This window comes from Peromyscus maniculatus, chromosome 1 (genome assembly GCF_049852395.1).
Source record: "Peromyscus maniculatus bairdii isolate BWxNUB_F1_BW_parent chromosome 1, HU_Pman_BW_mat_3.1, whole genome shotgun sequence".
NCBI classification, from domain to species: Eukaryota; Metazoa; Chordata; class Mammalia; order Rodentia; family Cricetidae; genus Peromyscus; species Peromyscus maniculatus.
Window position 1 is genome coordinate 116,537,430 of NC_134852.1, and position 18,361 is coordinate 116,555,790.

Sequence of the window (18,361 nt, forward strand, 5' to 3'; positions counted from 1 at the left end):
GTTTGGGAGGCATCTAGGCAGTGGTACCAGGTCCTGGGCTCATTGCATGAGTTAGCTGTTTGAAACGTGGGACTTATGCAGGGACACTTGGCTCAATCTGGGAGGAGGGGACTGGACCTGCCTGGACTGAGTCTATCAGGTCGATCCCAGTCCTGGAGGGAGACCTTGATCTGGAGGAGGTGGGAATGGAGGGTTGGCTGGGGGGAAGGGGAGGGGGCAGGAAGGGAGAGAACAAGGGAATCTGTGGCTATTATGTAGAACTGAATAGTATTGTAAAATAAAATTAAAAAAAAATTGCAAGACCTTCCTAGATGTTGGGTTATGGGGTTGATGAGAAAAAATTAATTCAAAAGATAATTCTGCTCCTTCACAGTTTATCACTGATGACTAAACGATATGCAAGAGGAACCTAAATGTGTCATAGGACAGAAAATACATGACCTGTGTTTTGGAACAAAATATCTTAGAAAAGTTAACTCTTGAAAAGTCATGAACCTATCCATGGTTACTGAGTTCTGTGTAAATAAAGAAGCACTCTGACTGCCAGTCACTCAGGTTATAAGATTCTCCTGACCACCAGCCCTGGCTCCCTTCTTCCCTCACCTACTTTTTGCCTCCTTTCTGGAACATGTAAACTGCCAGGGCAGTCCTCCAGCAAGAAGGAGCAGAACTATTGTTTTGCACAATTGTTCTATGACAAGTTATTTCTCTCATCTTTTATTCACCCACCTCTCTTGCATGGTATGCTAAGGTCTAAAGAGAGGCACATGTGTTGCCACCCTTCACTTCAGCTTGCCTTGGTCACTTGCAAAGAGTGATGTGTTTGTCTGGAAAGAAAATGCAGCTGCTGGCTCCAGGAGATAAAGGTCTCAGGTCCAACTAAACCATGTAAGAAAACAAGAACTTCTATGTTTAAAGAGGAAGACTGCCCAGTGAGAGGTTTTCCTCTTTCCTTTTGGGTAACATAAAAGTCTTGTGCATCACTAAATCTTGAAAATGGATGTTGGAGATAGTAAAGTCTGTTTTCCTCAGGGTGGGCTTTGTCTCAAGTTTTCAGTGGAGCAATTCACAATGAACTTTAGATTCAGTGGCAAATTATGTTTGTGGCATGAACATGTCATAATCACCATGTCTCCATCAGCTCTCTTAACGTTCCCATCAATTTCTATTTCCCATTGTCTATTCTGTTTATTCCATTTTGTACTTATCTGTCCACCCCACTTCCCACCTGCTGTTCCACTTACTTGTCTCCTTGAGGCCAGTCTGCTGCTCCAGAGAGAAGTGCAGGGGGCGGGTGATCCTTCCTGGAGGAGGCAAGACTGCTGAATGTCAGTTACAGCTCAGATAGTGTTCTTTATATGAGGGCAGGGCAAAGCAGGGCAAAGCCCCCAAGTCCTCCTTCCTGCTGGGAGGAGTTTCATGTTATTCACCTTTATATCATTAGCTGTGTCACTAAGGAGTGTAGAGTCCAGATTATAAGTAAGTAATCTCATAAAGAAATTAAGAATCCAGATCTATTAAACTTTGAGAGAAAAAGCAACAAGAGAAAAAAAAAAAGCAAAAAGGCAAGCTAGAGATCTTAGCAACTTTAAGGAAGAGACTGCTTGATGAGAGAAGAAAGTCATACTTTTTGAATCCAACGTCAGAAAATCGGGCAGGTGCTTGGGGAATGACTCAGTGGATAAAGTGCTGACTATGCAAGGATTGGGACCAGTGCATGCACAATGGGTGTCTCTGATACCTGTACCCACAAGACAGAGAGAGCTAGGAGCAAGCTAGCTAGCTAAATTAGCTAGAATTGGTTAGCTCCAGCTTCTGTGAGAAACCCTTCTTCCCTAGTCATAGTCAATTAAGAGGAAATCACCTGTTGCAATGGGCTTGAACAAAGCATTGCTACCTCATCTGTCCTGTCTGTCATAATGGGTTTTAAAGCTGAGGGAGAGGCAGTTTTGTGGTGCTTTCACACTACTTTCATGCATTTCAAATTCTAAGAAGGGGCAGAGGTAATACTATTTACAATATCAGCATTGCCAGGGACATAGGAGGGGCTACAAAGCTGATCACAGTAGTGGAGTCCATCCTAAATGACATCTAAACCCACCAATGTCTGACTAACCACCTATCAGTTGCAGAGAATGTGCATGAGCCTTGGATATTCAGTTATGCCATGATGGTGAGATAGGAAGTGAGCTTCTATATCTGCTCTAGTTTACTCAAGTGTATGTTCTAATGGTAATGGTTATGTTTGTGAAATATAAACTTCCCAATTAGTGCCAGGAATTATGCAATCTTTTATTCATTGAATGTTGCCCTGCTCTTGGTCTCTAAATTAATCTCTATCAAAAAAACTTTCTCTATTAAGTGTTGATAGATGGATTAGTGTAATTAGTAAAGATATAATGTTAGGGATCAGTTTATTACTATGCCTATTAAGCAGAATAACAGTATTATGCCCTCCCTTATGGCCTATGGCCAAATACTGACCAAAACCAAGGGAAGAAATAGTTTATGTGGCTTACAAATTCTGGTCACAATCCATTGCTGAGTGAACTAAAGATTTTTTAGTCCAAATAACAACATTATTGTGAGTTCCACATTATGGAATAGGTATAAAATACAATCAGAAAGTGGTTAGTTACTGACAAAATATTAGTGTTGCCTTTGAACTAGTGAGCATATCTTGCCAAGCTAGTTTTTATTAGAGTTCAGTGTTCTTAGTGGGGTGAGGCTCTTTTATTTTTCTCCTTCTATATCTTCCACAGCACCTGCTAGTAATTTGAAAGCTAGCCAATAAGGATGATGCTTCTAAGCCAGTACCACCTTGTGTTTTCCAAGTAATTATGACTCAAGTATGTGGTGTCTTCACCAACAAGGTCTTATCGTCAAGTTCAGGGAGCTAAGCAGGAGCAATGGCAATAACTTTTAATGTTTATGGGGTTTGGTGTGGACCCATTGACAACTTGGGAAAAAGGCAGTTCATACATGGTACTGGGATTTACAAGGGATAACTTATGGCTTTGGGGGAATCACTGCCCCATTTATACTGTAACTCAATTTAAACTGATTTTCTATATGTACATCTATGCATTTTTAGGATGCTTCTGAATTAGTCAGTTTTACATAAAATTTTCAAAGTGCTTTAGTATTATTTATTCCTTTCCATACCCCCTTCTCTGCTTTGCTCTCTCATTCATTCACACCACTTAACTACTTCTTCATACTATCTGTGTTCTTTCTTATCTCCCTTCAAACTCACCCTTCCAGCACCTTACTAGTTTTTGTTTTTTTGTTTTTGTCTTCTATAAGTACTTCAATGTAAACACACATGTCTGTAGTTTTAAAGATCGCATCCACATAGGAGAGGCAACATGGGGCATTTGTTATGATACAGAATGTAGAAATAAAAATTCCATAAAAACAGACACATTAATAAATGCAATAAAACTGAGAACACAGATATAAGCCCACACTTTCTCAGCCACCTGATTCTTGACAAAGAGGCTCCCCCCCAAAAAAAAAGCATTGGAGACAACATCTTCAACAAATGATACTCATCATTTTTATAGTTTTATGTAGAGAATGAAATTAGATCATCTCACCCCTGCACAAAACTCAACTGTACATTGATCAAGGGCCTCAGCATAAAAGTTATATCTAGTTTGCTTTTATGTTGTGATAAAACACTGAATAGAACTAACTTGGAGAGGAACCAGTTTATTTGGCTTATGGATGCTGATCACAGTCCATCACTGAGCAAATTAAGCAGGAACCTAGAGGTAGGAATTGAAGCATAACCACAGAGGAGTGCTGCTTTTTTGGCTTGTTCCTATGACTTGCTCAGTTTGCTTTCTTATAAAATCTAGGATCATGGATCCAGGAGTGGCAATGACAATAGAGACATGGGCCCTCCTATATACAAAATTTCTCAAGAAAATGCCTCTTAGACACACCCCCACAGGCCAATTTGACAGAGGCAATTCCCAAATTGAAGTTCCTTTCTGAGTTTCCTATATGACCCTGTAGCTAGAGTTTTCCTGCCTTGCCCACAGTCAGGACAAATCTCTGTCACCCGCCAGTCCCACAGCCGCTCAGACCCAACCAAGTAAACACAGAGACTTATATTGCTTACAAACTGTATGGCCGTGGCAGGCTTCTTGCTAACTGTTCTTTTTATCTTAAATTAACGCATTTCTACAAATCTATACCTTGCCACGTGGCTTGTGGCTTACCAGCATCTTCACATGCTGTTTGTCCTGGCGGTGGCTGGCAGGTGGCTGGCGGCAGCGTCTCCTTCTGCCTTCCTGCTCTTTTATCTCTCCTCTCTGTTAGTCCAGCCCATACCTCCTGCCTAGCCACGACCAATCAGGTTTTATTTATTGACCAATCAGAGCAACTTGACATACAGACCATCCCCCAATACAGCCAAGTGCAGACCATCTCAGACACCTGCACTCAGGCCCATGGTCCTAATCATCCTCTATGCAAACCTGCTGGGTAACGCCACAAGGAACCCAAGAAGGGCTCCCACAGGACATACATTAACATCCCACAGCACTTCCCCTTTTCTTTTTTTTAAAAAGGAAGGTTTTAACTTTTACACATCTCCAAAGCCAGCTTGGTATATTTGGGAATTTGGGCGTAGCTTCTCTTAACTACTTCCTGCTGGAGGGGGGCGCTGTATCTTATGGGGACACAAAGAATATTTAAAGATCATGGAGTAGTCCGTGAGGCTGTATCGTCTGAGCCAGTTGCCTTGAAACAATTCTGGATGTTGAATCATCTGGGTCATGGTATCATCAGAGACCTTTCAGGTGGTCTTGGCTGGTCAAACCTGATGTATCTTAATCTGAAACAAATCCATAGCCTCTGGCTTTCTGTAGAAACAAAAGCAGAGTCTCCTCTCTAAAGCAAAACATCCTTAGACATAAATTTCAAAATTGAAATACCTTTAAAATATACACATTGATTCAACTGAGCAGTCTTTACAATCAAATGTCTTTCTGCAGTTAAAAATCCCAAAGACAATATAATCCAGACTCTCTGTGTGATATCCATCTTTACATGGCTTATTTTTTATATTATTTTTACTTTCTCTTTAAAGACTTTACTATTTTAAAACTTTCTATTTCTTTATATAACTGTCTATGTTCCTTTTCCTCTCTCTTCCAAGCCTATGTACATTTTTACACACATTGTAATGCATTTAAAGTCTTGTTCCATCTGAATCTGTCTTATTGTGAATCTATTGCTTTAAACTGCAGCATTTGTAAGACTGAAACAGCGCTATGGCTGCTGGCTCCGTCCACCTCAGCTTCCCAACATGGCGGTGGTACGTTTACCGCCAGCTCTGGGAGCTATCATGAGTCTATGCTTTTATCCAAGCAGCGTGTAGCCCAGAAAACTTTTTTGTTTTGTAACTAGCAAAGGCTAAATCCACCACGCAGCTTAATGTGCCACTTGCAGAGGCCTCATTTCCGCCTTACTGCAGGTTAAGCGCACACGCCAGGAACGCACAAGTAGCTCAAACGGGCAGCTGCCACTCATTTGAGAGATACAATTAGGAATTGTTTTTAGCTCTGCTTTAGAATCTTTTTTCTCAGGTTTTAGGTGGAAACTCTTGCCAACACGTTGGGCGCCATTTGTAGCTAGAGTTTTCCTGCCTTGCCCACAGTCAGGACAAATCTCTGTCACCCGCCAGTCCCACAGCCGCTCAGACCCAACCAAGTAAACACAGAGACTTATATTGCTTACAAACTGTATGGCCGTGGCAGGCTTCTTGCTAACTGTTCTTTTTATCTTAAATTAACGAATTTCTACAAATCTATACCTTGCCACGTGGCTTGTGGCTTACCAGCATCTTCACATGCTGTTTGTCCTGGCGGTGGCTGGCAGGTGGCTGGCGGCAGCGTCTCTTTCTGCCTTCCTGCTCTTTTATCTCTCCTCTCTGTTAGTCCAGCCCATACCTCCTGCCTAGCCACGACCAATCAGGTTTTATTTATTGACCAATCAGAGCAACTTGACATACAGACCATCCCCCAATACAGCCAAGTGCAGACCATCTCAGACACCTGCACTCAGGCCCATGGTCCTAATCATCCTCTATGCAAACCTGCTGGGTAACGCCACAAGGAACCCAAGAAGGGCTCCCACAGGACATACATTAACATCCCACAACATGACCCTAGTTTGTGTCAAGTAGAGAATATTTAACTAGGATAACCTGATATTCTGAATCCAATAGAGAAAAAAGTAGGAAATACACTTTGACTTACTGTCCCAAGAGAGGACTTTCTGAACAAGGACTCTGCTATCATAGACATTAATATCAAAATTGACAAATGGGACACATGAGATTAAAATGCTTCTGTATAGCAAAGAATATCATCATGATGGTAAACAGAAAGAATAGGAAAAGGTCTTTATCAGTTTTTCATCTGTCAGAATTACTGTCTACAAAAATAAAGCACTAAAAGACTAAACACCAAGAAAACAATCCCCTGTACAAATGGGACATGGAACTAAACAGAGAGTTCTCAGAAGAAGAAGGAGCACATGACCAAGAAATACATTTTTAAAAATGTTCAATATCCATAACCATCAGGAAAACACAAAGTAAAAGTTCTTGGATTTCATTGTAAGACAGCCATAATGGCCAAGGTGAAAAATACTAACCACAAAAAACATTGGTGTGGATTTGGGGAAATAAGAACACTTCTTCATTGTTGGTGGGAGTGTAAACTGTTGGAGCCACTATATGAATCAATGTGAATCTATTTCCAAAGGATAGGAATAGATCTTTCACATATTCCCAGGATGTTGGGGATGTCTGCGGCATAAGACATCTGCCAAAGAGACCTGCAAATAGAGAGTAGAACAAGTTTAAGTAGGAACTGAATGTTGCAGGCAGCAAAGTTGGAAGGCTGGAGCCATCAAAAACACTTGAAACTAAATGGATCACACACCTCATATACCAATATAGAGCTATAGGGTTTAGCAACTTTCCTTATGGATTTCTGTCTTGCTTTGTTATACTCTTTCCTCCCTATACCCTCATTTTTCCTATTTCTAAATGGGAATGTATATTTTGTGTCACTATTAGAAACATGTAATACTGTTTTAACTCTTTTTTTTATTATTATTGTTTATGTGGTTACAGGTAATATTTAGCCTAAAGTCCAAGAATTGACTTTAGACTTTGGAATTTTGATCAATGTTGTGTAGCTGGAAGTTTTCCTGTGTCCTGCCCAATCCCACAGGCAATTGTTCCCAAGTAAACATATAGAGGCTTATATTAATTATAAACTCTATGGCCTAATGGCTCAGGTTTCTTGCTAGCTAGCTCTTATGACTTAACTCAGCCCATTTCTATTAATCTATGCATCATCATGTGGCTTCATGGCATTTCCTGTCCTCTCACATCTTGTTTCTCCTGGCAACAGCTGGCAGTGTCTCCTGACTCCACCCTTCTTCATTTCTGTCTCCAGTTTGAATGTACTGCCTAACTTTATTCTGCTTCACCATTGGCCAAACAGCTTTATTATCAACCAATGAAAGCAATACATTTTTCACAGCATACAGAAGGACATCCCACAGCATTGCTGAAACTATTAAATACTATGGGAATTTTTGTTTTAGACTAAATGGACTTTGCATTATGATGTGGCCATGTGTCTTCAGAGTCAGGAGTGGAATTCTTTGATTTGAATGAGAAAAGGCTAACAGGCTTACGTATTTGAACATTTGGGCCCAAGTAGTGAAAATAGGGAGGTATGAAAATTCTAGAACTACCTCATTTCTTCTCAGCCTATGTAACTTTGCTGAAGGAAGGATGACATTGGAATCATGCTTGAGAGTTTGTAGCCCTGTGGGTTTACAGTTTGCCCTTTTTTTTCCTGGGTGTAGTTGAGATGTGATCCCTCAGCTTTATGGCTGTTTTAAGAACAGGCACTTAGTTAGTCTATGTCTTGTCCTTTTGTTAGTTTCTCAGCCAATAGAGTGCCCTAAGCCTATAATTCTGCAGGAACTTCTCATCCTTGCCTTTAATTGTGGAGTTTGTATTTTATTTGGTATCTTTGTCACATTATTGTCCACATTTGTAGTAAATGTAGCTCATGAATCTAGTGGTCATTGTGAAGTGCAGTGTAATAGATTGGTTTTTAGCACTCAAAAACTCCACAATATGACAAGCTGCAAAGCAATAATTGAAGTGTGAAAGTATGTTAGTTGATTTTCAGTTCCAAACAAGAGTTGATCCACCAGTTCTTAGCTTTTCTGTATTAGTTTTGCTGAAACTTATATCTACTCTTTCTAATGCTAATTTTTTTCATTTCATCTTAAATCATTCAATATTGATACTTTACTCCAATACATCTAAAAGCACCTCTGCCATGGTTAATCCTTGCTTATTTGTGCTTTTGATCTTGATCTTTGATGCATTATCTTTGTTAATTGAACAGCTTCCAATGCACTGGTGCCAGCCATATTTGTATATGTGTTGAAAGGAAAAATATCAGCTCAGGACCTCAAGACCAAGTTCTCAGAACAAGTTCTTAACAAAAAGCATATTTATTTGCCCCAGAGGGACAGAACACAGAGACAAGGACAAAAAGAGAAGACAGAGGAAGAAGGAGAACGGGAAATGAAAAGAGGGAGGGGGGAAATGGGGCCACTGAGAGGGTAAAAAGTATTTTTCCTGGAGTAAGACAACAGACTGCCTCTGGATAGAGAGGAGAGAGATGTGGCACATAGGAAAATGACAATTCATAAAGGTACAAGGGGAAACCTCATGTTAGGATGAGATGTTTAATTTCAATTGGGAATATTAATTAGGTGAGCCAAAGGGGGCTTTTGATTACTTGATTTCAATATTTTAATAGCTGTACCTTAGTAGTCAGTCTTAGGATAAAGTGACCAAATAAGGAAGTAGATTTTGGGGGCTAGTTTTAGCATTTTAATCTAACAGTTTTTGGTGAAGCAGAAGGAATTCTGAAGGGCAAACCTGCCAGAGCCACATGCTTAAGTGGGCTAGAGTTCCTTCATTCCCACCTTTAAAAAATTATTATTGGGTGTCTGGGTATTGGGTAAGTGAGCATCAGTCTTTGTGACTGCTTCCTACTGACATTGGGGTGTTGTTGTTAGGGGATCCAAGAAAGCTGGATTGTTGGTTAAGGTTGGGAAGTTCAAGCTGTGTCTGTGGATGTCCAGGTTCTATGGGACCATCTGAGACTGGGGAAGTATAGGCTGCGAGGCTCTACTAGGATGTAGACTCTGAGGAGACAGCTGGAGCTGGCACTGTAGCATCTGGAGAAGTCTCCAGTTGATTTGAAATCTTTTGTTACATGCAAAGAATCTTATTCAAAATGTGTCCAATGACCTGCAACTGATGTGTGAATTCAGCACAGTGAAGAAACTATGACCACCTGTTTTAAACAAGTGGACCTGGACATCCTGAGCTATTTTTATTTATACAGTTTCAATGGTTTACATGATCAGTTTAACAATCAAATTTGTTTCCTAATGGTTCTAATAATGGTTACAGTAATTTGCCAGTTTGTTCCTTTACCTCCAGGTCAGTTTCCCGCATTGTTGAGCATCCAGATCCGTCTATTTGAAGGCAAAACTGTTTTGGAATGGACATGCAGGAGTATTGAGAAAAAAGTGTCCTTAAGATTTAGGACTAAAAATAAGTGGTGTTTTTAGGGAAAGTAAATAGAATAGCCTAAGGGTTAGATAGAGACTTTAGGGTGTAAAGAGACAACAGTTAATGAAGTGAAGGTCCTGGACTAAGTGGAAAGTGGTGTTAGGGTTTTTTTTTTTAATGTTAATATGGGGTATTGCAGGGTGAGGAGGTAAGGTGCAGAAATGGTGGGATTGAGGCATATACAGAGGCTAATTAAGGGTAGGGAGTATGGGGGTTTAGAAATGTAGGTAGAAGGGTCTTGAGTATGATAGAAAGGCATTTATGTTATGCAACAAGGGAAGGAGAGGTGGTGTCCCACTGAAGGACTAGAGAAGTTGGCAGACAATAAGAGCAGTTTTGGGATTTTGGGGAGTGAGAGTGTACAAATGGCAGCTGAAGAAAGGAGGAGGAGGGATGCAGGGGTATCTGGGGAGCTACCATCAGAGGAGAAAGCAAAATTTACATTGATTCTGGAGAAGACATCCTTTTCTAATAAGGGAATAGGCCATGAGGGAATGGAGGGAGGAAAATCTTGAAAGGAGCACATTAAGGCAAGATTCTGAAGGGGTCTGGAGGACTGGTTGTTGTGTATTCTGACTATGAATAAGGGAGAGGGGTTAGCATAGAGAGAAGGAAAGAAATCTGAAATAACTTTTCATATACCTTAAATTACTTTCTCAGACCCATAAGTCATTTCCTCAGACTTATTACTCTCATCCCTGCAAAAATTTTCATACTTTTAGACCTTAGCACATACTGTCATAACTTTAGACTTATCATAGACATGTATACCTTCTACCATTCTCTTGTTTTTTTTTTTAACCTATGTAACTCTATTTTTTATAACTTTAAAAAACTCCAAATCTTTCTGAGTGTTAAGCCTGTTAGGACTGTATACTACATATGAAATGGTCTATCAGTCACAGTGTTTCTACAAAGCTGATGCAGGGATTTGAACTGCCAGGAAAAAATCAAGGGAAAAGTTTGAAACTGTGATCAGAAGCTGGCAGAAAAGCAGGCAGGGACAGGCAGAGGCACAGGACCTCTCAGAAAGGGGAGGCAGGGACAGGTGAAGACCTGTGATGTCTCAGAGAGGGAAAGAAGGGTTTCTGTATCTCTTTGTTTCTGTTCTTATGCCCATAGCATTGTAAAGTTTATTATTTTGTTTGATCTTTAGAGAGTATAAGGGCTGTTTTTGAGTGTGGCATTGTATCAGTAATTTTGAGTGTGTGTTGGAGTTTTCAGTAGGGATGGAAAGAACAGATTCCCCTTGCTAATGGTGACCTTTGGCCAGAGTCAAGGGCCTAGGCCATCCCCTGGTCTTGAGTAGCCCTAGAGAGACCTCAGGGAGAGAGGAGTCACTGAGAGAGTGAAAATAATCTGAGGAGAAATCCAGGCTCTGTCAGATAAAATTTTTGAAGGATTAAGAACAGACACTGGATTCTAGCAGTGTGACCACCAAAAGAAAAAGGAAAACTTCCAACCAAGACAAACTAAATAGAATGTACCTAAAGGCCACCCCAAGGAGTCCACCATTAGCAATGAAGGTTGTGGTGGTATGCAGTCACCCTAATCCCACCTGACAGAGCAGGGACACCTGACATTGCAACAGCTATCATCTGATAACCAAGGGGATGTTTAGGAGAGCAAGGGAGGGGGATCTTACCAATCATCCACTGTTGGATGAGGAAATCAGGCACCAGGAGGCCTGAATGTTAGAGAACTGGGTTAGGTGGTCAGGGACCCTGTAGACTTAATCCTGGGTTTTGACAACACCAAAAGAAAAACATTGGCTCAGGATTCCTAAGACCAAGTTTTCAGGCCAAGTATTCAGATTTATTTGCCCCAGAGGGACAGGGGGCAGGGATAAGGGTCAAAGACAGGAGACAGAGGAAGAGGGAAAGGGGGAATTGGACAAAGGACAGGGGAGAAAAAGGACAACCAGGAGGGGTAAGGGGTATTTGTCCTGGACAAAGGACAAAGGACAAAGGACTGCCTCTGGGTAGAGAAGACACAGATGTGGCACATAGGGCAATGGCAGTTTATAAAGTTACAAGGGGAAAGTTCATGATACAATGAAGTGTTTAAATTTAATTGGGCATGTTAATTAGGGGAGCCAAAGGGGGCTTTTGGTTGCTGGATTCTAATACTTTGCTAGCTGTAGTCATCCTCAGGAGGAGGGATTGGCTAAATAAGGGAATAGACCTTGGGGGTAGCTTTAGGAATGTATCAAACAGTTTTTACAAGGCAGAGGGTATTGGGGAGAGGAGCAAGACCTGCCAGAGCCACATGCAGGAGTAGGATAGAGTCTCTTCATGTATTTCATGTATATTCTGATGCATTACTCTATCTGACTTATTTATTTACTGTTATTCTCACACCTCTCTCTGTGTGTGCGTGCACAACACACACACACCACACACACACACACACACACACACACACACACACACACACACACCCTCAAGCCATTTACCCATAAAGAATTGAGATTGTACATGCTTTCAGCTGCATTCATTTCTTATGCTTCCAATTCTCCTGTAATTCCTGTCTTATTCTGAGGCACAATCATATTGGCCAATGATTATCATATTAATCTCTTTTCCACTTCATGTAAACATAGTACCCCATGGGTTTCAAATGACTTCTGTAATCTCTCTTTGGTCTTGTTTGTTTTTCAGCCCCATGAAGTCTTCCTTAGATTTTGCCTTCATATGCATTTATTGTAATGGCTATAACAGACATCGTATCTGGTGTTTGTTCCTTTTCTACTCTTCAAGATTCATTTTGAAAACAATTATAATACAGCATTATTAGGATGTATATGCCATACTTTGTAAAACTGCTTAACCCATATATTACACCTATATGTACTGCCAGTGATGAGAACTTTGGAAATATTAAGGAGAGAAAGAGCAGATAGTCTTCTACCAGTGTTTCCCAGTTTTCATCTCCATGAGAAAATAACTCAGACATGGAACAAACACTGAGTACCAAGCAAAGGAGGATTTGTCTTCAAAGTTACACAGTAGAGAGTGACATGGAGCTTCTTAAGTAGGAGTTAAATTGTACAGGCTTTAAATTGTTTGGGTTTTTTAAAAATCAATTCCAGAAGACCCTTAATGAGGTTATATATTTGATTTTGATTAGGGTGACTTAATAAAATCATTTCATTTCTTTCTTTTTTTCTGTTTGTTTGTTTGATTGTTTGTTTGTTTGTTTGTTTTGAGACAGGGTTTCTCTGTGTAGTTTTTGGAGCCTGTCCTGAATCTTGCTCTGTAGACCAGGCTGACTTCAAACGCACAGAGATCTGCCTGGCTCTGCCTCCCAAGTGCTGGGATTAAGGGCGTGTGCCACCACTGCTTGGGATCATGTCATGTCTTTGTTTTGTCAAAATGTAGATAAGAATATTAGACATGTCTTTGGTTTAGTTTCGTTAAAATAAAAAAAAACAGTTTTGTGATTTCTGTCCCCACAACTAGGGATTATAGACTTTAAGTTATAATTCCCTGTTTTCACCATAATCTGTCTTGCATTTCTTTCCTTTTTGCTCTCTTACTCCTCTCTTCTCACCAATAAATCTTTATCTCAAAAGATGAGATTAATGTCATTAGTGGATGATGAGTTCAACAGCCTTTTCCTCTTTGTTTTTCTGTCTGTATGTGGTAAAGAAGCAAGAAGGCTCATTTGGGTGCCTGTGTATTGATCTTAGATTTCCCAGTGTCCATAACTGTAAGCCCCAAATTCTGTTTGCTGAAAATTTTTAGTCTCAGGCAGTCTGTTGTAGATCAGAATGAAGAAGACAGAAATTGGTGAAGAGCTAAAGTGTTAAGAGAAACACCTGATAATGTGGAAGCAGCATAGCAAATAAGAATTGAAAAGAAGTTGGAAGAACATGGGGGATCAAGCTCACATTACCACATATACAGTGCTATGTGCATTTTTGGTGAGAACCCTAAGAGAAGAACTGTGAGAGTATTTGTAACTTTTGGGAGATGAATTGAGTTATCATGCTTCAAATATTGGTAGCCATATACATGCTGCATGTAACCCAGTGAAATCTCAGGTAGAAATGAGGAAGAATACGTTGGAAGCCAGATATAAGGCTCACCTTACAAAGAGGCAAACAACATCACTAAATTTTCGGTATAGAAGAACAACACCAATATCATACAAAATGGATAAGACTGAGTCGGCAATGAGCTCAGCATTGGAGCATGTGCTAAGCATACAAGAGGGTCCAGGTTTAATTCTCAGAACAAAAATGAACAAAAATATGAAATTATGACTTGAATTCACCTATATAATGTTTTATTTTAATCAGTGATGAGTAAACTTCAAAAACAGAAAGACTTGGCCTAGTTTATAGCGTTGAATTATGTGAAGTATGTAAGAATATCTTCTAATGTATGTAAGGAAGTATGTAAGAAAATCCAATACTGGATTTAAACTAATTTCTTTCTAAAAATAAAAACATATAATAATTCTGTAACATGAATCTTAAAGGGTCTTATTAATAAAGACAAGCCCATCGTCAGCTACTCAGGATGAATGCTGGAAAATCAGAGAAGGGAACAGGCCCCAGCTAACCTCACCTTGTCAATTCTTCAGCTGATCCTGCTTCCTCAGACTGGAAGCCTCTCAGTCCTCATCCAGATGGATCTCAGCTGAACTGCTGCTCAAAGCCTAAAAGCTTAACCAGCTCCAGTTCCTGGTTTTCTTGGCTTATATACCTTTCTGCTTTCTGCCATTACTTCCTGGGATTAAAGTTGTGAGTCACCATGCCTGGCTGTTTCCAGTGTGGCTTTGAACTCACAGAGATCTGGATGGATCTCTGCATCCAGAAGGCTGGGATTAAAGGTGTGAGTGCCACCATTTTCTGGCCTCTATATCTGTCTAGTGGCTGCTCTGTTCTCTGACCCCCAGATAAATTTATTAGGCTGCATGATACATTGGGGAATACAATATCACCACATAATTCTTTATTTTCTGAGGGTATCTTACCATACTTCAAATTCTGATTGAGACATTACATAAAAGGAAATCCACAAACAAATATCTCCTATCTCACAGAAGCAATTATTATCATATGAAAACCAACAGTATATAATAGAATTATTGCCAATGGTCAACTAGGCTTTATCTAGATGTATCAAGCTGGCTTAGCAGATGAAAACCAATGAACATACATCAAATCAGCAAACTAAAAAGAAAATCATATTATTATATCTGTCAGATGAGAAGACATTTTGACCAAATCCAAAACTTAATCCTGATTTAAAATCGAAGCATATAGGAAAAGTGGAAAAAATTCTTCAATTTTCTGTGTATTGATGCAAGCATATGTAAGCAACATCTTATTTAGTATTGAAAAACAGAAACAAAACAAGGATCCCTCTTCCCATCACTCATATTTAACATCCAACTTGAAACCTAGGTATTAAACATGCTAAAAATACAAATAAAATGTGTTTACAGAAAATAATAATTAAAAAGAAAATTACTTACTTACAGGTAATATGAATTAGTATATAGAAAATCCCAAAAAGAGAACAATAAAAGCTGTTTTGAACTAATGTCAGTTTAAGAAAATTTCCCATTATTAGATTAAAATAAGAAAATGCTCTTTATATATCAACACAGAATTAGTGTTGGTATTTCAAATTAAAAGCATATTGCTATTTACATGAGTACCAAGAAAAACAGTTAGATGTAAACATAACAAAGTATGGACAGGATTATATGAAGACTATAAATTTCTGACAGAACAGATTAAAAGGTGTGTAAATTAATGAGGCCAAAGGCTGAGAACTATTTCCCAATGCAGGAAGGGTGCCTTTGTAGTCATAATCTAATGCTAAAAGCCTTTACTAGTTGCTAGAATTGAGTCCATGCTGAATATCTGAAGAGCTGGACTCTAATGTCAGCAGGTGGCAACAGCAATAGAAACAGTCACTGGGAAAAGTAAGACTTGACACCCTGTGTGTTGCCTTAATCCCACTTCTTCATTGGAGCAGTCTACCACTTGATAATCTTACCCTTATCCAGGGCAGGCACTTCCTCACTATTCTGTCTGTCATGACAACCCTATCTAAAAAATTCTTCAAAGCCATGCAGATGGATTGTGCAAGTTCTAGGCATCTTATACCTAATTGTGTTGTCACTCCAGATCAACTATCACACTAGCTCTTTACAGATGATCATTATTAATTCATTAGGATCTTAAGGAAACCCCTACTATGTTACTTTCTGAATAACAAAGTTTATGTGAAAGAACAAAAGGCACAGAACAACCAGTATAGAGCATTAAAAGAGAAAAATAGAATACTGACATCTCAAGGTTTAATGAAAGGATACATCAGTCAATGACACATTGGAGACTTTACATGACACAATGAAACAAGGAGAATTTTAAAAATCAATGGAAAACAGGAGGGTCCAAACATATATCACATAAATAGCATTGAGTAACCTTTGGTCAAGGAGCAAAGTCATTGTCACAGAGGAAAAGATAGTTTTTTCCACCACATGTCCCTGTTAGTATATATATATAATTTTATGTATACTTAATTCTTTAAAAAATGAACTCAAAGAAAAACATGGGATAGGAAAATCAAGATGATATCTACATATCTACTGCAAAATCTAATATATCTATACTTCTTACATACTCTTAGTGTCTATAAACCCAGGAAAGTGCTTTTTTAAAGTCTATTTCATAAATTACTAAAATTATTTAAATACAATATATATGATATTTGATCCCTGAAGCAAATATTTTAAAGAGATTATAGACATATATAATACTTAAGGCATAGTTCATTTAGAATAACATTCTTTAATTCATAATATAATTTTCATTAAGCTATCAAATTAAACACTGACTACATCAATCTTAATATTCTTAAGCATGTTCATAAAAGTAATAAATGAAATTTTATTATTTAAAACAGTCAAGGATTATAAAAACCAAAGGAAACCATGAAATGTTTTATGTTTATCAAATATTTTGATATACATAAAAATACTACGATTAAATTAATTGAAATGGATTTGTTTTAAAAACTAATCCCAACATACAAATGCTAAATTTAAGATTTTCATTAAAGCTGTGATACATACAAAATGATAAATATACCTACATAAACATTTGTCAAATATGTTCATGTTACTTTTCCTTTTCATAATTGAAATTGCAGATGATACAACCCCGCAAACTATATCATTCATAATGTTGGTAAGCTTATTTTATACACTTCTTTTAAAAGTGTATTCATTTAGTGTTGTTAAAACAGCATAATATATCTTACCAATAAATTTTAACCAATAGTTGTATCATTAATATGTAAAAACTATTTGCCATATGTCTGTGCACTCTTCTCTTAAAAGTAAGAAACCAAAACAGCTTTCTCCCTAAGTTTTCTTTTTTAATCTTGGCTAATTTAAGATCATAAAGACAAAAGGCTAAAAAGAAAAAAAAAGTCTCCAGGATTGCTAACATGTTTTGTTTGAGTTTCAAATACAGTTTTCTGTGCATCTATTTGAAATATAGGTTAAGAAGCAAGAGTTTTCTAAATTCTGCCAACTCAAATGTGTGTGTGTGTGTGTGTGTGTGTGTGTGTGTAAAACACTATAAGGAATTGTATGCAAAAAGAAAGGTATAAAAAGTTATTATTGTATAAAATATTTTGGTAAAAAGATTTTATACAGATTTTGAAAGTATAATTTTATATGAGAAGGGATTTGATTTGTAGAATTTATTTGAAGATAAAGGGTTTTTCCAAAATAAAAATAAAAAGAGACAGGATAAAACTGAAAGTTAATGAGTATCATCAAGTATTTTATAAAAGTTAAAACTTGGAAATAGTATATTGAGACAGTGAGATGGCTCATTGGGTTAAGGCACCCAAGGACCTGTGTTTGATCCACAAAACTCACATTCTAGAAGGAGAAACAGACTTGCACAAGTCATTCTCTGAACTTCCACATGTATGCTGTGGCACCCATATCCCCAACACACACACACACACACACACACACGCACGCACGCACGCACGCACGCACGCACGCACGCACGCACGCAAGCGCGCGCGCAATTAGGTAAATATGAAAATATTATTGATTTATAAAAACTTGTTTAGGGAGCAAGAATTTTATGTGTTTCAGAATAACTGCTTATGGCTTCTAATTCAGAAACTCTGTCCTAAAAGAATAAAGATTTGTTTAAAAATATTTGTCAAGCATTATCCTATTGTTATATAATTGACTTTATTTATTCTTTGATACCATTGTAACTGAAATCTGGGTGTTCAATAACCACAATGAAAGGACCACATCAATGATGGGATAGAGGCTAAAAGGAAAATCAATATGTTTGCCACATGATGTGGACCATCACAGAAGAAAACGTTTTCAGTGCTTCCAAGGAGAGACATGGTCAATGAGACCTTGACCCATTGCAACAAATGACACACCTCATAAAGAGAAATTAAAGAGCCAACAAAAGAGGGCTGAGGGGAGGCAGATTTTAGCTCCCAGCTTTTTGAGTACAGTATCGTTTAAAGATTTAATTTCTGTTTTGTTGTTAATTTATGGAGGTGCCATGGACCAAAGTGTGGTTTTGCTATGAGCCTTAGGTTTTGGTAACATGGCAGTCTGTGGCTTTAGCATGTAACAATCTCT

At 38.5% G+C, this 18,361-nt stretch overlaps 1 protein-coding gene across 1 annotated transcript in view; it reads right to left on the reverse strand.

Moving 5' to 3' along the window:
- LOC102913863 (interferon-induced very large GTPase 1-like) overlaps window positions 1-18,361 on the reverse strand; it is a 192,861-nt gene that overhangs the window by 111,258 nt on the left and 63,242 nt on the right. The gene's annotated exons all lie outside the window — the stretch shown is intronic.